Source organism: Anopheles funestus, unplaced genomic scaffold (genome assembly GCF_943734845.2).
Source record: "Anopheles funestus unplaced genomic scaffold, idAnoFuneDA-416_04 scaffold_16_ctg1, whole genome shotgun sequence".
Classification (NCBI taxonomy): Eukaryota; Metazoa; Arthropoda; class Insecta; order Diptera; family Culicidae; genus Anopheles; species Anopheles funestus.
The window spans coordinates 27,989-48,599 of record NW_026045354.1 but is presented as its reverse complement, the minus strand read 5'-3'; positions in this window follow the sequence as shown (position 1 = coordinate 48,599).

Sequence of the window (20,611 nt, the reverse complement as noted above, 5' to 3'; positions counted from 1 at the left end):
TAGCCAAGACACCTTAGCCAAGACACCTTAGCCAAGACACCTAAGCCAAGACACATTAGCCAAGACACATTAGCCAAGACACCTTAGCCAAGACACCTTAGCCAAGACACATTAGCCAAGGCACCTTAGCCAAGACACCTTAGCCAAGACACATTAGCCAAGACACCTTAGCCAAGACACCTTAGCCAAGACACATTAGCCAAGACACCTTAGCCAAGACACCTTAGCCAAGACACATTAGCCAAGACACCTTAGCCAAGACACCTTAGCCAAGACACCTTAGCCAAGACACCTTAGCCAAGACACCTTAGAAAAGACACATTAGCCAAGACACCTTAGCCAAGACACCTTAGCCAAGACACATTAGCCAAGACACCTTAGCCAAGACACATTAGCCAAGACACCTTAGCCAAGACACCTTAGCCAAGACACATTAGCCAAGACACATTAGCCACGACACCTTAGCCAAGACACCTTAGCCAAGACACCTTAGCCAAGACACATTAGCCAAGACACCTTAGCCAAGACACCTTAGCCAAGACACATTAGCCAAGACACCTTAGCCAAGACACCTTAGCCAAGACACATTAGCCAAGACACATTAGCCACGACACCTTAGCCAAGACACCTTAGCCAAGACACCTTAGCCAAGACACCTTAGCCAAGACACCTTAGCCAAGACACCTAAGCCAAGACACATTAGCCAAGACACATTAGCCAAGACACCTTAGCCAAGACACCTTAGCCAAGACACATTAGCCAAGACACCTTAGCCAAGACACCTTAGCCAAGACACATTAGCCAAGACACCTTAGCCAAGACACCTTAGCCAAGACACATTAGCCAAGACACCTTAGCCAAGACACCTTAGCCAAGACACCTTAGCCAAGACACCTTAGCCGAGACACATTAGCCAAGACACCTTAGCCAAGACACCTTAGCCAAGACACCTTAGAAAAGACACATTAGCCAAGACACCTTAGCCAAGACACCTTAGCCAAGACACATTAGCCAAGACACCTTAGCCAAGACACATTAGCCAAGACACCTTAGCCAAGACACCTTAGCCAAGACACATTAGCCAAGACACCTTAGCCAAGACACATTAGCCAAGACACATTAGCCAAGACACCTTAGCCAAGACACCTTAGCCAAGACACCTTAGAAAAGACACATTAGCCAAGACACCTTAGCCAAGACACCTTAGCCAAGACACATTAGCCAAGACACCTTAGCCAAGACACATTAGCCAAGACACCTTAGCCAAGACACCTTAGCCAAGACACATTAGCCAAGACACCTTAGCCAAGACACCTTAGCCAAGACACCTTAGCCAAGACACCTTAGCCAAGACACATTAGCCAAGACACCTTAGCCAAGACACCTTAGCCAAGACACATTAGCCAAGACACCTTAGCCAAGACACCTTAGCCAAGACACATTAGCCAAGACACCTTAGCCAAGACACCTTAGCCAAGACACATTAGCCAAGACACCTTAGCCAAGACACCTTAGCCAAGACACCTTAGCCAAGACACCTTAGCCAAGACACATTAGCCAAGACACCTTAGCCAAGACACCTTAGCCAAGACACCTTAGAAAAGACACATTAGCCAAGACACCTTAGCCAGAACACCTTAGCCAAGACACCTTAGCCAAGACACCTTAGCCAAGACACATTAGCCAAGACACCTTAGCCAAGACATCTTAGCCAAGACACATTAGCCAAGACACCTTAGCCAAGACACATTAGCCAAGACACATTAGCCAAGACACCTTAGCCAAGACACCTTAGCCAAGACACCTTAGAAAAGACACATTAGCCAAGACACCTTAGCCAAGACACCTTAGCCAAGACACATTAGCCAAGACACCTTAGCCAAGACACATTAGCCAAGACACCTTAGCCAAGACACCTTAGCCAAGACACATTAGCCAAGACACATTAGCCACGACACCTTAGCCAAGACACCTTAGCCAAGACACCTTAGCCAAGACACCTTAGCCAAGACACCTTAGCCAAGACACATTAGCCAAGACACCTTAGCCAAGACATCTTAGCCAAGACACATTAGCCAAGACACCTTAGCCAAGACACATTAGCCAAGACACATTAGCCAAGACACCTTAGCCAAGACACCTTAGCCAAGACACCTTAGAAAAGACACATTAGCCAAGACACCTTAGCCAAGACACATTAGCCAAGACACCTTAGCCAAGACACCTTAGCCAAGACACATTAGCCAAGACACCTTAGCCAAGACACCTTAGCCAAGACACATTAGCCAAGACACATTAGCCACGACACCTTAGCCAAGACACCTTAGCCAGAACACCTTAGCCAAGACACCTTAGCCAAGACACCTTAGCCAAGACACATTAGCCAAGACACCTTAGCCAAGACATCTTAGCCAAGACACATTAGCCAAGACACCTTAGCCAAGACACCTTAGCCAAGACACATTAGCCAAGACACATTAGCCAAGACACCTTAGCCAAGACACCTTAGCCAAGACACCTTAGAAAAGACACATTAGCCAAGACACCTTAGCCAAGACACATTAGCCAAGACACCTTAGCCAAGACACCTTAGCCAAGACACATTAGCCAAGACACCTTAGCCAAGACACCTTAGCCAAGACACATTAGCCAAGACACATTAGCCACGACACCTTAGCCAAGACACCTTAGCCAAGACACATTAGCCAGAACACCTTAGCCAAGACACCTTAGCCAAGACACCTTAGCCAAGACACATTAGCCAAGACACCTTAGCCAAGACATCTTAGCCAAGACACATTAGCCAAGACACCTTAGCCAAGACACATTAGCCAAGACACATTAGCCAAGACACCTTAGCCAAGACACCTTAGCCAAGACACCTTAGAAAAGACACATTAGCCAAGACACCTTAGCCAAGACACCTTAGCCAAGACACATTAGCCAAGACACCTTAGCCAAGACACATTAGCCAAGACACCTTAGCCAAGACACCTTAGCCAAGACACATTAGCCAAGACACATTAGCCACGACACCTTAGCCAAGACACCTTAGCCAAGACACCTTAGCCGAGACACATTAGCCAAGACACCTTAGCCAAGACACATTAGCCAAGACACCTTAGCCAAGACACCTTAGCCAAGACACATTAGCCAAGACACATTAGCCAAGACACCTTAGCCAAGACACCTTAGCCAAGACACCTTAGCCAAGACACCTTAGCCAAGACACCTTAGCCAAGACACATTAGCCAAGACACCTTAGCCAAGACACATTAGCCAAGACACCTTAGCCAAGACACCTTAGCCAGGACACCTTAGCCAAGACACCTTAGCCAAGACACATTAGCCAAGACACCTTAGCCAAGACACATTAGCCAAGACACCTTAGCCAAGACACCTTAGCCAAGACACCTTAGCCAAGACACCTTAGCCAAGACACATTAGCCAAGACACCTTAGCCAAGACACCTTAGCCAAGACACCTTAGCCAAGACACCTTAGCCAAGACACCTTAGCCAAGACACCTTAGCCAAGACACCTTAGCCAAGACACCTTAGCCGAGACACCTTAGCCAAGACACCTTAGCCAAGACACCTTAGCCAAGACACCTTAGCCAAGACACCTGAGCCAAGACACCTTAGCCAAGACACCTTAGCCAAGACACATTAGCCAAGACACATAAGCCAAGACACCTTAGCCAAGACACCTTAGCCAAGACACCTTAGCCAAGACACCTAAGAAAAGACACATTAGCCAAGACACCTTAGCCAAGACACCTTAGCCAAGACACCTTAGCCAAGACACATTAGCCAAGACACCTTAGCCAAGACACCTTAGCCAAGACACCTTAGCCAAGACACCTTAGTCAAGACACCTTAGCCAAGACACCTTAGCCAAGACACCTTAGCCAAGACACCTTAGCCAAGACACCTTAGCCAAGACACATTAGCCAAGACACTATAGCGAAGACACATTAGCCAAGACACATTAGCCAAGACACCTTAGCCAAGACACCTTAGCCAAGACACATTAGCCAAGACACCTTAGCCAAGACACCTTAGCCAAGACACCTTAGCCAAGACACCTTAGCCAAGACACCTTAGCCAAGACACCTTAGTCAAGACACCTTAGCCAAGACACATTAGCCAAGACACCTTAGCCAAGACACCTTAGCCAAGACACATTAGCCAAGACACATTAGCCAAGACACCTTAGCCAAGACACCTTAGTCAAGACACATTAGCCAAGACACCTTAGCCAAGACACCTTAGCCAAGACACATTAGCCAAGACACATTAGCCAAGACACCTTAGCCAAGACACCTTAGTCAAGACACATTAGCCAAGACACCTTAGCCAAGACACATTAGCCAAGACACCTTAGCCAAGACACATTAGCCAAGACACCTTAGCCAAGACACCTTAGCCAAGACACCTTAGCCAAGACAACTTAGCCAAGACACCTTAGCCAAGACACCTTAGCCAAGACACATTAGCCAAGACACCTTAGCCAAGACACCTTAGCCAAGACACATTAGCCAAGACACCTTAGCCAAGACACCTTAGCCAAGACACCTTAGCCAAGACACATTAGCCAAGACACCTTAGCCAAGACACATTAGCCAAGACACCTTAGCCAAGACACCTTAGCCAAGACACCTTAGCCAAGACACCTTAGCCAAGACACCTTAGCCAAGACACATTAGCCAAGACACCTTAGCCAAGACACCTTAGCCAAGACACCTTAGCCAAGACACCTTAGCCAAGACACCTTAGCTAGGACACCTTAGCCAAGACACCTTAGCCAAGACACCTTAGCCAAGACACCTTAGCCAAGACACCTTAGCCAAGACACCTTAGCCAAGACACCTTAGCCAAGACACATTAGCCAAGACACCTTAGCCAAGACACATTAGCCAAGACACCTTAGCCAAGACACCTTAGCCAAGACACATTAGCCAAGACACCTTAGCCAAGACACCTTAGCCAAGACACCTTAGCCAAGACACCTTAGCCAAGACACCTTAGCCAAGACACCTTAGCCAAGACACCTTAGCCAAGACACCTTAGCCAAGACACCTTAGCCAAGACACCTTAGCCAAGACACCTTAGCCAAGACACCTTAGCCAAGACACCTTAGCCAAGACACCTTAGCCAAGACACATTAGCCAAGACACCTTAGCCAAGACACCTTAGCCAAGACACCTTAGCCAAGACACCTTAGCCAAGACACATTAGCCAAGACACCTTAGCCAAGACACCTTAGCCAAGACACCTTAGCCAAGACACCTTAGCCAAGACACCTTAGCCAAGACACCTTAGCCAAGACACCTTAGCCAAGACACATTAGCCAAGACACCTTAGCCAAGACACCTTAGCCAAGACACCTTAGCCAAGACACCTTAGCCAAGACACATTAGCCAAGACACATTAGCCAAGACACCTTAGCCAGGACACCTTAGCCAAGACACATTAGCCAAGACACCTTAGCCAAGACACATTAGCCAAGACACCTTATCCAAGACACATTAGCCAAGACACCTTAGCCAAGACACATTAGCCAAGACACCTTAGCCAAGACACATTAGCCAAGACACCTTAGCCAAGACACCTTAGCCAAGACACATTAGCCAAGACACCTTAGCCAAGACACCTTAGCCAAGACACATTAGCCAAGATACCTTAGCCAAGACACATTAGCCAAGACACCTTAGCCAAGACACCTTAGCCAAGACACCTTAGCCAAGACACCTTAGCCAAGACACCATAGCCAAGACACATTAGCCAAGACACCTTATCCAAGACACATTAGCCAAGACACCTTAGCCAAGACACATTAGCCAAGACACCTTAGCCAAGACACATTAGCCAAGACACCTTAGCCAAGACACCTTAGCCAAGACACATTAGCCAAGACACCTTAGCCAAGACACCTTAGCCAAGACACCTTAGCCAAGACACCTTAGCCAAGACACCTTAGCCAAGACACATTAGCCAAGACACATTAGTCAAGACACCTAAGCCAAGACACCTTAGCCAAGACACCTTAGCCAAGACACCTTAGCCAAGACACCTTAGCCAAGACACCTTAGCCAAGACACCTTAGCCAAGACACATTAGCCAAGACACATTAGCCAAGACACCTTAGCCAAGACACCTTAGCCAAGACACCTTAGCCAAGACACATTAGCCAAGACACCTTAGCCAAGACACCTTAGCCAAGACACATTAGCCAAGACACATTAGCCAAGACACCTTAGCCAAGACACCTTAGCCAAGACACCTAAGCCAAGACACCTTAGCCAAGACACATTAGCCAAGACACCTTAGCCAAGACACCTTAGCCAAGACACCTTAGCCAAGACACATTAGCCAAGACACCTTAGCCAAGACACCTTAGCCAAGACACATTAGCCAAGACACCTTAGCCAAGACACCTTAGCCAAGACACATTAGCCAAGACACCTTAGCCAAGACACATTAGCCAAGACACCTTAGCCAAGACACCTTAGCCAAGACACCTTAGCCAAAACACCTTAGCCAAGACACCTTAGCCAAGACACATTAGCCAAGACACATAAGCCAAGACCCCTTAGCCAAGACACCTTAGCCAAGACACCTTAGCCAAGACACATTAGCCAAGACACCTTAGCCAAGACACCTTAGCCAAGACACATTAGCCAAGACACATTAGCCAAGACACCTTAGCCAAGACACCTTAGCCAAGACACCTTAGCCAAGACACATTAGCCAAGACACCTCAGCCAAGACACCTTAGCCAAGACACATAAGCCAAGACACCTTAGCCAAGACACCTTAGCCAAGACACCTTAGACAAGACACCTTAGCCAAGACACATTAGCCAAGACACCTTAGCCAAGACACCTAAGCCAATACACCTTAGCCAAGACACCTTAGCCAAGACACCTTAGCCAAGACACATTAGCCAAGGCACCTTAGCCAAGACACCTTAGCCAAGACACCTTAGCCAAGACACCTTAGCCAAGACACCTTAGCCAAGACACATTAGCCAAGACACCTTAGCCAAGACACATTAGCCAAGACACATTAGCCAAGACACCTTAGCCAAGACACCTTAGCCAAGACACCTTAGAAAAGACACATTAGCCAAGACACCTTGCCAAGACACCTTAGCCAAGACACCTTAGCCAAGACACATTAGCCAAGACACCTTAGCCAAGACACCTTAGCCAAGACACCTTAGCCAAGACACCTTAGCCAAGACACCTTAGCCAAGACACCTTAGCCAAGACACATTAGCCAAGACACCTTAGCCAAGACACCTTAGCCAAGACACATTAGCCAAGACACATTAGCCACGACACCTTAGCCAAGACACCTTAGCCAAGACACCTTAGCCAAGACACCTTAGCCAAGACACCTTAGCCAAGACACCTTAGCCAAGACACATTAGCCAAGACACCTTAGCCAAGACACCTTAGCCAAGACACATTAGCCAAGACACCTCAGCCAAGACACCTCAGCCAAGACACCTTAGCCAAGACACCTTAGCCAAGACACCTTAGCCAAGACACCTTAGCCAAGACACATTAGCCAAGACACCTTAGCCAAGACACCTTAGCCAAGACACATTAGCCAAGACACCTTAGCCAAGACACCTTAGCCAAGACACATTAGCCAAGACACATTAGCCAAGACACCTTAGCCAAGACACCTTAGCCAAGACACCTTAGCCAAGACACCTTAGCCAAGACACATTAGCCAAGACACCTTAGCCAAGACACCTTAGCCAAGACACCTTAGCCAAGACACATTAGCCAAGACACATTAGCCAAGACACCTTAGCCAAGACACATTAGCCAAGACACCTTAGCCAAGACACCTTAGCCAAGACACATTAGCTAAGACACCTTAGCCAAGACACATTAGCTAAGACACCTTAGCCAAGACACATTAGCCAAGACACCTTAGCCAAGACACCTTAGCCAAGACACCTTAGCCAAGACACCTTAGCCAAGACACCTTAGCCAAGACACATTAGCCAAGACACCTTAGCCAAGACACATTAGCCAAGACACCTTAGCCAAGACACCTTAGCCAAGACACCTTAGAAAAAGACACATTAGCCAAGACACCTTTGAAAAAGACACATTAGCCAAGACACCTTAGCCAAGACACCTTAGCCAAGACACATTAGCTAAGACACCTTAGAAAAGACACATTAGCCAAGACACCTTAGCCAAGACACCTTAGCCAAGACACATTAGCCAAGACACCTTAGCCAAGACACATTAGCCAAGACACCTTAGCCAAGACACCTTAGCCAAGACACATTAGCCAAGACACCTTAGCCAAGACACCTTAGCCAAGACACCTTAGCCAAGACACCTTAGCCAAGACACATTAGCCAAGACACCTTAGCCAAGACACCTTAGCCAAGACACATTAGCCAAGACACCTTAGCCAAGACACCTTAGCCAAGACACATTAGCCAAGACACCTTAGCCAAGACACCTTAGCCAAGACACATTAGCCAAGACACCTTAGCCAAGACACCTTAGCCAAGACACCTTAGCCAAGACACCTTAGCCAAGACACATTAGCCAAGACACCTTAGCCAAGACACCTTAGCCAAGACACCTTAGAAAAGACACATTAGCCAAGACACCTTAGCCAGAACACCTTAGCCAAGACACCTTAGCCAAGACACCTTAGCCAAGACACATTAGCCAAGACACCTTAGCCAAGACACCTTAGCCAAGACACATTAGCCAAGACACCTTAGCCAAGACACATTAGCCAAGACACATTAGCCAAGACACCTTAGCCAAGACACCTTAGCCAAGACACCTTAGAAAAGACACATTAGCCAAGACACCTTAGCCAAGACACCTTAGCCAAGACACATTAGCCAAGACACCTTAGCCAAGACACATTAGCCAAGACACCTTAGCCAAGACACCTTAGCCAAGACACATTAGCCAAGACACATTAGCCACGACACCTTAGCCAAGACACCTTAGCCAAGACACCTTAGCCAAGACACCTTAGCCAAGACACCTTAGCCAAGACACATTAGCCAAGACACCTTAGCCAAGACATCTTAGCCAAGACACATTAGCCAAGACACCTTAGCCAAGACACATTAGCCAAGACACATTAGCCAAGACACCTTAGCCAAGACACCTTAGCCAAGACACCTTAGAAAAGACACATTAGCCAAGACACCTTAGCCAAGACACATTAGCCAAGACACCTTAGCCAAGACACCTTAGCCAAGACACATTAGCCAAGACACCTTAGCCAAGACACCTTAGCCAAGACACATTAGCCAAGACACATTAGCCACGACACCTTAGCCAAGACACCTTAGCCAGAACACCTTAGCCAAGACACCTTAGCCAAGACACCTTAGCCAAGACACATTAGCCAAGACACCTTAGCCAAGACATCTTAGCCAAGACACATTAGCCAAGACACCTTAGCCAAGACACCTTAGCCAAGACACATTAGCCAAGACACATTAGCCAAGACACCTTAGCCAAGACACCTTAGCCAAGACACCTTAGAAAAGACACATTAGCCAAGACACCTTAGCCAAGACACATTAGCCAAGACACCTTAGCCAAGACACCTTAGCCAAGACACATTAGCCAAGACACCTTAGCCAAGACACCTTAGCCAAGACACATTAGCCAAGACACATTAGCCACGACACCTTAGCCAAGACACCTTAGCCAAGACACATTAGCCAGAACACCTTAGCCAAGACACCTTAGCCAAGACACCTTAGCCAAGACACATTAGCCAAGACACCTTAGCCAAGACATCTTAGCCAAGACACATTAGCCAAGACACCTTAGCCAAGACACATTAGCCAAGACACATTAGCCAAGACACCTTAGCCAAGACACCTTAGCCAAGACACCTTAGAAAAGACACATTAGCCAAGACACCTTAGCCAAGACACCTTAGCCAAGACACATTAGCCAAGACACCTTAGCCAAGACACATTAGCCAAGACACCTTAGCCAAGACACCTTAGCCAAGACACATTAGCCAAGACACATTAGCCACGACACCTTAGCCAAGACACCTTAGCCAAGACACCTTAGCCAAGACACCTTAGCCAAGACACCTTAGCCAAGACACATTAGCCAAGACACCTTAGCCAAGACATCTTAGCCAAGACACGTTAGCCAAGACACCTTAGCCAAGACACATTAGCCAAGACACATTAGCCAAGACACCTTAGCCAAGACACCTTAGCCAAGACACCTTAGAAAAGACACATTAGCCAAGACACATAAGCCAAGACACATTAGCCAAGACACCTTAGCCAAGACACCTTAGCCAAGACACATTAGCCAAGACACCTTAGCCAAGACACCTTAGCCAAGACACATTAGCCAAGACACATTAGCCACGACACCTTAGCCAAGACACCTTAGCCAGAACACCTTAGCCAAGACACCTTAGCCAAGACACCTTAGCCAAGACACATTAGCCAAGACACCTTAGCCAAGACATCTTAGCCAAGACACATTAGCCAAGACACCTTAGCCAAGACACATTAGCCAAGACACATTAGCCAAGACACCTTAGCCAAGACACCTTAGCCAAGACACCTTAGAAAAGACACATTAGCCAAGACACCTTAGCCAAGACACATTAGCCAAGACACCTTAGCCAAGACACCTTAGCCAAGACACATTAGCCAAGACACCTTAGCCAAGACACCTTAGCCAAGACACATTAGCCAAGACACATTAGCCACGACACCTTAGCCAAGACACCTTAGCCAAGACACCTTAGCCAAGACACCTTAGCCAAGACACCTTAGCCAAGACACCTAAGCCAAGACACATTAGCCAAGACACATTAGCCAAGACACCTTAGCCAAGACACCTTAGCCAAGACACATTAGCCAAGACACCTTAGCCAAGACACCTTAGCCAAGACACATTAGCCAAGACACCTTAGCCAAGACACCTTAGCCAAGACACATTAGCCAAGAAACCTTAGCCAAGACACCTTAGCCAAGACACCTTAGCCAAGACACCTTAGCCAAGACACCTTAGCCAAGACACCTTAGCCAAGACACATTAGCCAAGACACATTAGCCAAGACACCTTAGCCAAGACACATTAGCAAAGACACCTTAGCCAAGACACCTTAGCCAAGACACATTAGCTAAGACACCTTAGCCAAGACACATTAGCTAAGACACCTTAGCCAAGACACATTAGCCAAGACACCTTAGCCAAGACACCTTAGCCAAGACACCTTAGCCAAGACACCTTAGCCAAGACACCTTAGCCAAGACACATTAGCCAAGACACCTTAGCCAAGACACCTTAGCCAAGACACATTAGCCAAGACACCTTAGCCAAGACACCTTAGCCAAGACACCTTAGCCAAGACACATTAGCCAAGACACATTAGCCAAGACACCTTAGCCAAGACACCTTAGCCAAGACACCTTAGCCAAGACTCCTTAGCCAAGACACCTTAGCCAAGACACTCTAGCCAAGACACATTAGCCAAGACACCTTAGCCAAGACACCTTAGCCAAGACACCTAAGCCAAGACACCTTAGCCAAGACACATTAGCCAAGACACATTAGCCAAGACACCTTAGCCAAGACACCTTAGCCAAGACACATTAGCCAAGACAACTTAGCCAAGACACCTTAGCCAAGACACCTTAGCCAAGACACATTAGCCAAGACACATTAGCCAAGACAACTTAGCCAAGACACATTAGCCAAGACTCCTTAGCCAAGACACCTTAGCCAAGACACTCTAGCCAAGACACATTAGCCAAGACACCTTAGCCAAGACACCTTAGCCAAGACACCTAAGCCAAGACACCTTAGCCAAGACACATTAGCCAAGACACATTAGCCAAGACACCTTAGCCAAGACACCTTAGCCAAGACACATTAGCCAAGACTCCTTAGCCAAGACACCTTAGCCAAGACACCTTAGCCAAGACACATTAGCTAAGACACCTTAGCCAAGACACATTAGCCAAGACACCTTAGCCAAGACACCTTAGCCAAGACACCTTAGACCAAGACACCTTAGCCAAGACACATTAGCCAAGACACCTTAGCAAAGACACATTAGCCAAGACACCTTAGCCAAGACACCTTAGCCAATACACCTTAGCCAAGACACATTAGCCAAGACACATTAGCCAAGACACCTTAGCCAAGACACCTTAGCCAAGACACCTTAGCCAAGACACATTAGCCAAGACACCTTAGCCAAGACACATTAGCCAAGACACCTTAGCCAAGACACATTAGCCAAGACACCTTAGCCAAGACACATTAGCCAAGACACCTTAGCCAAGACACCTTAGCCAAGACACCTTAGCCAAGACACCTTAGAAAAGACACATTAGCCAAGACACCTTAGCCAAGACACCTTAGCCAAGACACCTTAGCCAAGACACCTTAGCCAAGACACATTAGCCAAGACACCTTAGCCAAGACACCTTTGCCAAGACACCTTAGCCAAGACACCTTAGTCAAGACACCTTAGCCAAGACACCTTAGCCAAGACACCTTAGCCAAGACACCTTAGCCAAGACACCTTAGCCAAGACACCTTAGCCAAGACACCTTAGCCAAGACACATTAGCCAAGACACCTTAGCCAAGACACATTAGCCAAGACACCTTAGCCAAGACACATTAGCCAAGACACATTAGCCAAGACACCTTAGCCAAGACACCTTAGCCAAGACACCTTAGCCAAGACACCTTAGAAAAGACACATTAGCCAAGACACCTTAGCCAAGACACCTTAGCCAAGACACATTAGCCAAGACACCTTAGCCAAGACACATTAGCCAAGACACCTTAGCCAAGACACCTTAGCCAAGACACATTAGCCAAGACACATTAGCCGCGACACCTTAGCCAAGACACCTTAGCCAAGACACCTTAGCCAAGACACCTTAGCCAAGACACCTTAGCCAAGACACATTAGCCAAGACACCTTAGCCAAGACATCTTAGCCAAGACACATTAGCCAAGACACCTTAGCCAAGACACATTAGCCAAGACACATTAGCCAAGACACCTTAGCCAAGACACCTTAGCCAAGACACCTTAGAAAAGACACATTAGCCAAGACACCTTAGCCAAGACACATTAGCCAAGACACCTTAGCCAAGACACCTTAGCCAAGACACATTAGCCAAGACACCTTAGCCAAGACACCTTAGCCAAGACACATTAGCCAAGACACATTAGCCACGACACCTTAGCCAAGACACCTTAGCCAGAACACCTTAGCCAAGACACCTTAGCCAAGACACCTTAGCCAAGACACATTAGCCAAGACACCTTAGCCAAGACATCTTAGCCAAGACACATTAGCCAAGACACCTTAGCCAAGACACATTAGCCAAGACACATTAGCCAAGACACCTTAGCCAAGACACCTTAGCCAAGACACCTTAGAAAAGACACATTAGCCAAGACACCTTAGCCAAGACACATTAGCCAAGACACCTTAGCCAAGACACCTTAGCCAAGACACATTAGCCAAGACACCTTAGCCAAGACACCTTAGCCAAGACACATTAGCCAAGACACATTAGCCACGACACCTTAGCCAAGACACCTTAGCCAAGACACCTTAGCCAAGACACCTTAGCCAAGACACCTAAGCCAAGACACATTAGCCAAGACACATTAGCCAAGACACCTTAGCCAAGACACCTTAGCCAAGACACATTAGCCAAGACACATTAGCCACGACACCTTAGCCAAGACACCTTAGCCAAGACACCTTAGCCAAGACACATTAGCCACGACACCTTAGCCAAGACACCTTAGCCAAGACACCTTAGCCAAGACACCTTAGCCAAGACACATTAGCCAAGACACCTTAGCCAAGACATCTTAGCCAAGACACCTTAGCCAAGACACCTTAGCCAAGACACATTAGCCAAGACACATTAGCCAAGACACCTTAGCCAAGACACCTTAGCCAAGACATCTTAGCCAAGACACCTTAGCCAAGACACCTTAGCCAAGACACATTAGCCAAGACACATTAGCCACGACACCTTAGCCAAGACACCTTAGCCAGAACACCTTAGCCAAGACACCTTAGCCAAGACACCTTAGCCAAGACACATTAGCCAAGACACCTTAGCCAAGACATCTTAGCCAAGACACATTAGCCAAGACACCTTAGCCAAGACACATTAGCCAAGACACATTAGCCAAGACACCTTAGCCAAGACACCTTAGCCAAGACACCTTAGAAAAGACACATTAGCCAAGACACATTAGCCAAGACACATTAGCCAAGACACCTTAGCCAAGACACCTTAGCCAAGACACATTAGCCAAGACACCTTAGCCAAGACACCTTAGCCAAGACACATTAGCCAAGACACATTAGCCACGACACCTTAGCCAAGACACCTTAGCCAAGACACCTTAGCCAAGACACCTTAGCCAAGACACCTTAGCCAAGACACCTAAGCCAAGACACATTAGCCAAGACACATTAGCCAAGACACCTTAGCCAAGACACCTTAGCCAAGACACATTAGCCAAGACACATTAGCCACGACACCTTAGCCAAGACACCTTAGCCAAGACACCTTAGCCAAGACACCTAAGCCAAGACACATTAGCCAAGACACATTAGCCAAGACACCTTAGCCAAGACACCTTAGCCAAGACACATTAGCCAAGACACCTTAGCCAAGACACCTTAGCCAAGACACATTAGCCAAGACACCTTAGCCAAGACACCTTAGCCAAGACACATTAGCCAAGACACCTTAGCCAAGACACCTTAGCCAAGACACATTAGCCAAGACACCTTAGCCAAGACACCTTAGCCAAGACACCTTAGCCAAGACACCTTAGCCAAGACACCTTAGAAAAGACACATTAGCCAAGACACCTTAGCCAAGACACCTTAGCCAAGACACATTAGCCAAGACACCTTAGCCAAGACACATTAGCCAAGACACATTAGCCACGACACATTAGCCAAGACACATTAGCCAAGACACATTAGCCACGACACCTTAGCCAAGACACCTTAGCCAAGACACCTTAGCCAAGACACATTAGCCAAGACACCTTAGCCAAGACACCTTAGCCAAGACACATTAGCCAAGACACCTTAGCCAAGACACCTTAGCCAAGACACATTAGCCAAGACACATTAGCCACGACACCTTAGCCAAGACACCTTAGCCAAGACACCTTAGCCAAGACACCTTAGCCAAGACACCTTAGCCAAGACACCTAAGCCAAGACACATTAGCCAAGACACATTAGCCAAGACACCTTAGCCAAGACACCTTAGCCAAGACACATTAGCCAAGACACCTTAGCCAAGACACCTTAGCCAAGGCACATTAGCCAAGACACCTTAGCCAAGACACCTTAGCCAAGACACATTAGCCAAGACACCTTAGCCAAGACACCTTAGCCAAGACACCTTAGCCAAGACACCTTAGCCAAGACACATTAGCCAAGACACCTTAGCCAAGACACCTTAGCCAAGACACCTTAGAAAAGACACATTAGCCAAGACACCTTAGCCAAGACACCTTAGCCAAGACACATTAGCCAAGACACCTTAGCCAAGACACATTAGCCAAGACACCTTAGCCAAGACACCTTAGCCAAGACACATTAGCCAAGACACCTTAGCCAAGACACATTAGCCAAGACACATTAGCCAAGACACCTTAGCCAAGACACCTTAGCCAAGACACCTTAGAAAAGACACATTAGCCAAGACACCTTAGCCAAGACACCTTAGCCAAGACACATTAGCCAAGACACCTTAGCCAAGACACATTAGCCAAGACACCTTAGCCAAGACACCTTAGCCAAGACACATTAGCCAAGACACCTTAGCCAAGACACCTTAGCCAAGACACCTTAGCCAAGACACCTTAGCCAAGACACATTAGCCAAGACACCTTAGCCAAGACACCTTAGCCAAGACACATTAGCCAAGACACCTTAGCCAAGACACCTTAGCCAAGACACATTAGCCAAGACACCTTAGCCAAGACACCTTAGCCAAGACACATTAGCCAAGACACCTTAGCCAAGACACCTTAGCCAAGACACCTTAGCCAAGACACCTTAGCCAAGACACATTAGCCAAGACACCTTAGCCAAGACACCTTAGCCAAGACACCTTAGAAAAGACACATTAGCCAAGACACCTTAGCCAGAACACCTTAGCCAAGACACCTTAGCCAAGACACCTTAGCCAAGACACATTAGCCAAGACACCTTAGCCAAGACATCTTAGCCAAGACACATTAGCCAAGACACCTTAGCCAAGACACATTAGCCAAGACACATTAGCCAAGACACCTTAGCCAAGACACCTTAGCCAAGACACCTTAGAAAAGACACATTAGCCAAGACACCTTAGCCAAGACACCTTAGCCAAGACACATTAGCCAAGACACCTTAGCCAAGACACATTAGCCAAGACACCTTAGCCAAGACACCTTAGCCAAGACACATTAGCCAAGACACATTAGCCACGACACCTTAGCCAAGACACCTTAGCCAAGACACCTTAGCCAAGACACCTTAGCCAAGACATCTTAGCCAAGACACATTAGCCAAGACACCTTAGCCAAGACACCTTAGCCAAGACACATTAGCCAAGACACCTTAGCCAAGACACCTTAGCCAAGACACCTTAGAAAAGACACATTAGCCAAGACACCTTAGCCAAGACACATTAGCCAAGACACCTTAGCCAAGACACCTTAGCCAAGACACATTAGCCAAGACACCTTAGCCAAGACACCTTAGCCAAGACACATTAGCCAAGACACATTAGCCACGACACCTTAGCCAAGACACCTTAGCCAGAACACCTTAGCCAAGACACCTTAGCCAAGACACCTTAGCCAAGACACATTAGCCAAGACACCTTAGCCAAGACATCTTAGCCAAGACACATTAGCCAAGACACCTTAGCCAAGACACATTAGCCAAGACACATTAGCCAAGACACCTTAGCCAAGACACCTTAGCCAAGACACCTTAGAAAAGACACATTAGCCAAGACACCTTAGCCAAGACACATTAGCCAAGACACCTTAGCCAAGACACCTTAGCCAAGACACATTAGCCAAGACACCTTAGCCAAGACACCTTAGCCAAGACACATTAGCCAGAACACCTTAGCCAAGACACCTTAGCCAAGACACCTTAGCCAAGACACATTAGCCAAGACACCTTAGCCAAGACATCTTAGCCAAGACACATTAGCCAAGACACCTTAGCCAAGACACATTAGCCAAGACACATTAGCCAAGACACCTTAGCCAAGACACCTTAGCCAAGACACCTTAGAAAAGACACATTAGCCAAGACACCTTAGCCAAGACACCTTAGCCAAGACACATTAGCCAAGACACCTTAGCCAAGACACATTAGCCAAGACACCTTAGCCAAGACACCTTAGCCAAGACACATTAGCCAAGACACATTAGCCACGACACCTTAGCCAAGACACCTTAGCCAAGACACCTTAGCCAAGACACCTTAGCCAAGACACCTTAGCCAAGACACATTAGCCAAGACACCTTAGCCAAGACATCTTAGCCAAGACACATTAGCCAAGACACCTTAGCCAAGACACATTAGCCAAGACACATTAGCCAAGACACCTTAGCCAAGACACCTTAGCCAAGACACCTTAGAAAAGACACATTAGCCAAGACACCTTAGCCAAGACACATTAGCCAAGACACCTTAGCCAAGACACCTTAGCCAAGACACATTAGCCAAGACACCTTAGCCAAGACACCTTAGCCAAGACACATTAGCCAAGACACATTAGCCACGACACCTTAGCCAAGACACCTTAGCCAGAACACCTTAGCCAAGACACCTTAGCCAAGACACCTTAGCCAAGACACATTAGCCAAGACACCTTAGCCAAGACATCTTAGCCAAGACACATTAGCCAAGACACCTTAGCCAAGACACATTAGCCAAGACACATTAGCCAAGACACCTTAGCCAAGACACCTTAGCCAAGACACCTTAGAAAAGACACATTAGCCAAGACACCTTAGCCAAGACACATTAGCCAAGACACCTTAGCCAAGACACCTTAGCCAAGACACATTAGCCAAGACACCTTAGCCAAGACACCTTAGCCAAGACACATTAGCCAAGACACATTAGCCACGACACCTTAGCCAAGACACCTTAGCCAAGACACCTTAGCCAAGACACCTTAGCCAAGACACCTTAGCCAAGACACCTAAGCCAAGACACATTAGCCAAGACACATTAGCCAAGACACCTTAGCCAAGACACCTTAGCCAAGACACATTAGCCAAGACACCTTAGCCAAGACACCTTAGCCAAGACACATTAGCCAAGACACCTTAGCCAAGACACCTTAGCCAAGACACATTAGCCAAGAAACCTTAGCCAAGACACCTTAGCCAAGACACCTTAGCCAAGACACCTTAGCCAGGACACCTTAGCCAAGACACCTTAGCCAAGACACATTAGCCAAGACACATTAGCCAAGACACCTTAGCCAAGACACATTAGCAAAGACACCTTAGCCAAGACACCTTAGCCAAGACACATTAGCTAAGACACCTTAGCCAAGACACCTTAGCCAAGACACATTAGCCAAGACACCTTAGCCAAGACACCTTAGCCAAGACACATTAGCCAAGACACCTTAGCCAAGACACCTTAGCCAAGACACCTTAGCCAAGACTCCTTAGCCAAGACACCTTAGCCAAGACACTCTAGCCAAGACACATTAGCCAAGACACCTTAGCCAAGACACCTTAGCCAAGACACCTAAGCCAAGACACCTTAGCCAAGACACATTAGCCAAGACACATTAGCCAAGACACCTTAGCCAAGACACCTTAGCCAAGACACATTAGCCAAGACACCTTAGCCAAGACACCTTAGCCGAGACACATTAGCCAAGACACCTTAGCCAAGACACATTAGCCAAGACAACTTAGCCAAGACACATTAGCCAAGACTCCTTAGCCAAGACACCTTAGCCAAGACACTCTAGCCAAGACACATTAGCCAAGACACCTTAGCCAAGACACCTTAGCCAAGACACCTAAGCCAAGACACCTTAGCCAAGACACATTAGCCAAGACACATTAGCCAAGACACCTTAGCCAAGACACCTTAGCCAAGACACATTAGCCAAGACTCCTTAGCCAAGACACCTTAGCCAAGACACCTTAGCCAAGACACATTAGCTAAGACACCTTAGCCAAGACACATTAGCCAAGACACCTTAGCCAAGACACCTTAGCCAAGACACCTTAGACCAAGACACCTTAGCCAAGACACATTAGCCAAGACACCTTAGCAAAGACACCTTAGCCAAGACACCTTAGCTAAGACACCTTAGCCAAGACACATTAGCCAAGACACCATAGCCGAGACACCTTAGCCAAGACACCTTAGCCAAAACACCTTAGCCAAGACACCTTAGCCAAGACACCTTAGCCAATACACCTTAGCCAAGACACATTAGCCAAGACACATTAGCCAAGACACCTTAGCCAAGACACCTTAGCCAAGACACCTTAGCCAAGACACATTAGCCAAGACACCTTAGCCAAGACACATTAGCCAAGACACCTTAGCCAAGACACATTAGCCAAGACACCTTAGCCAAGACACATTAGCCAAGACACCTTAGCCAAGACACCTTAGCCAAGACACCTTAGCCAAGACACCTTAGAAAAGACACATTAGCCAAGACACCTTAGCCAAGACACCTTAGCCAAGACACCTTAGCCAAGACACCTTAGCCAAGACACATTAGCCAAGACACCTTAGCCAAGACACCTTTGCCAAGACACCTTAGCCAAGACACCTTAGTCAAGACACCTAAGCCAAGACACCTTAGCCAAGACACCTTAGCCAAGACACCTTAGCCAAGACACCTTAGCCAAGACACCTTAGCCAAGACACCTTAGCCAAGACACCTTAGCCAAGACACATTAGCCAAGACACCTTAGCTAAGACACCTTAGCCAAGACACATTAGCCAAGACACCATAGCCGAGACACCTTAGCCAAGACACCTTAGCCAAAACACCTTAGCCAAGACACCTTAGCCAAGACACCTTAGCCAATACACCTTAGCCAAGACACATTAGCCAAGACACATTAGCCAAGACACCTTAGCCAAGACACCTTAGCCAAGACACCTTAGCCAAGACACATTAGCCAAGACACCTTAGCCAAGACACATTAGCCAAGACACCTTAGCCAAGACACATTAGCCAAGACACCTTAGCCAAGACACATTAGCCAAGACACCTTAGCCAAGACACCTTAGCCAAGACACCTTAGCCAGGACACCTTAGAAAAGACACATTAGCCAAGACACCTTAGCCAAGACACCTTAGCCAAGACACCTTAGCCAAGACACCTTAGCCAAGACACATTAGCCAAGACACCTTAGCCAAGACACCTTTGCCAAGACACCTTAGCCAAGACACCTTAGTCAAGACACCTTAGCCAAGACACCTTAGCCAAGACACCTTAGCCAAGACACCTTAGCCAAGACACCTTAGCCAAGACACCT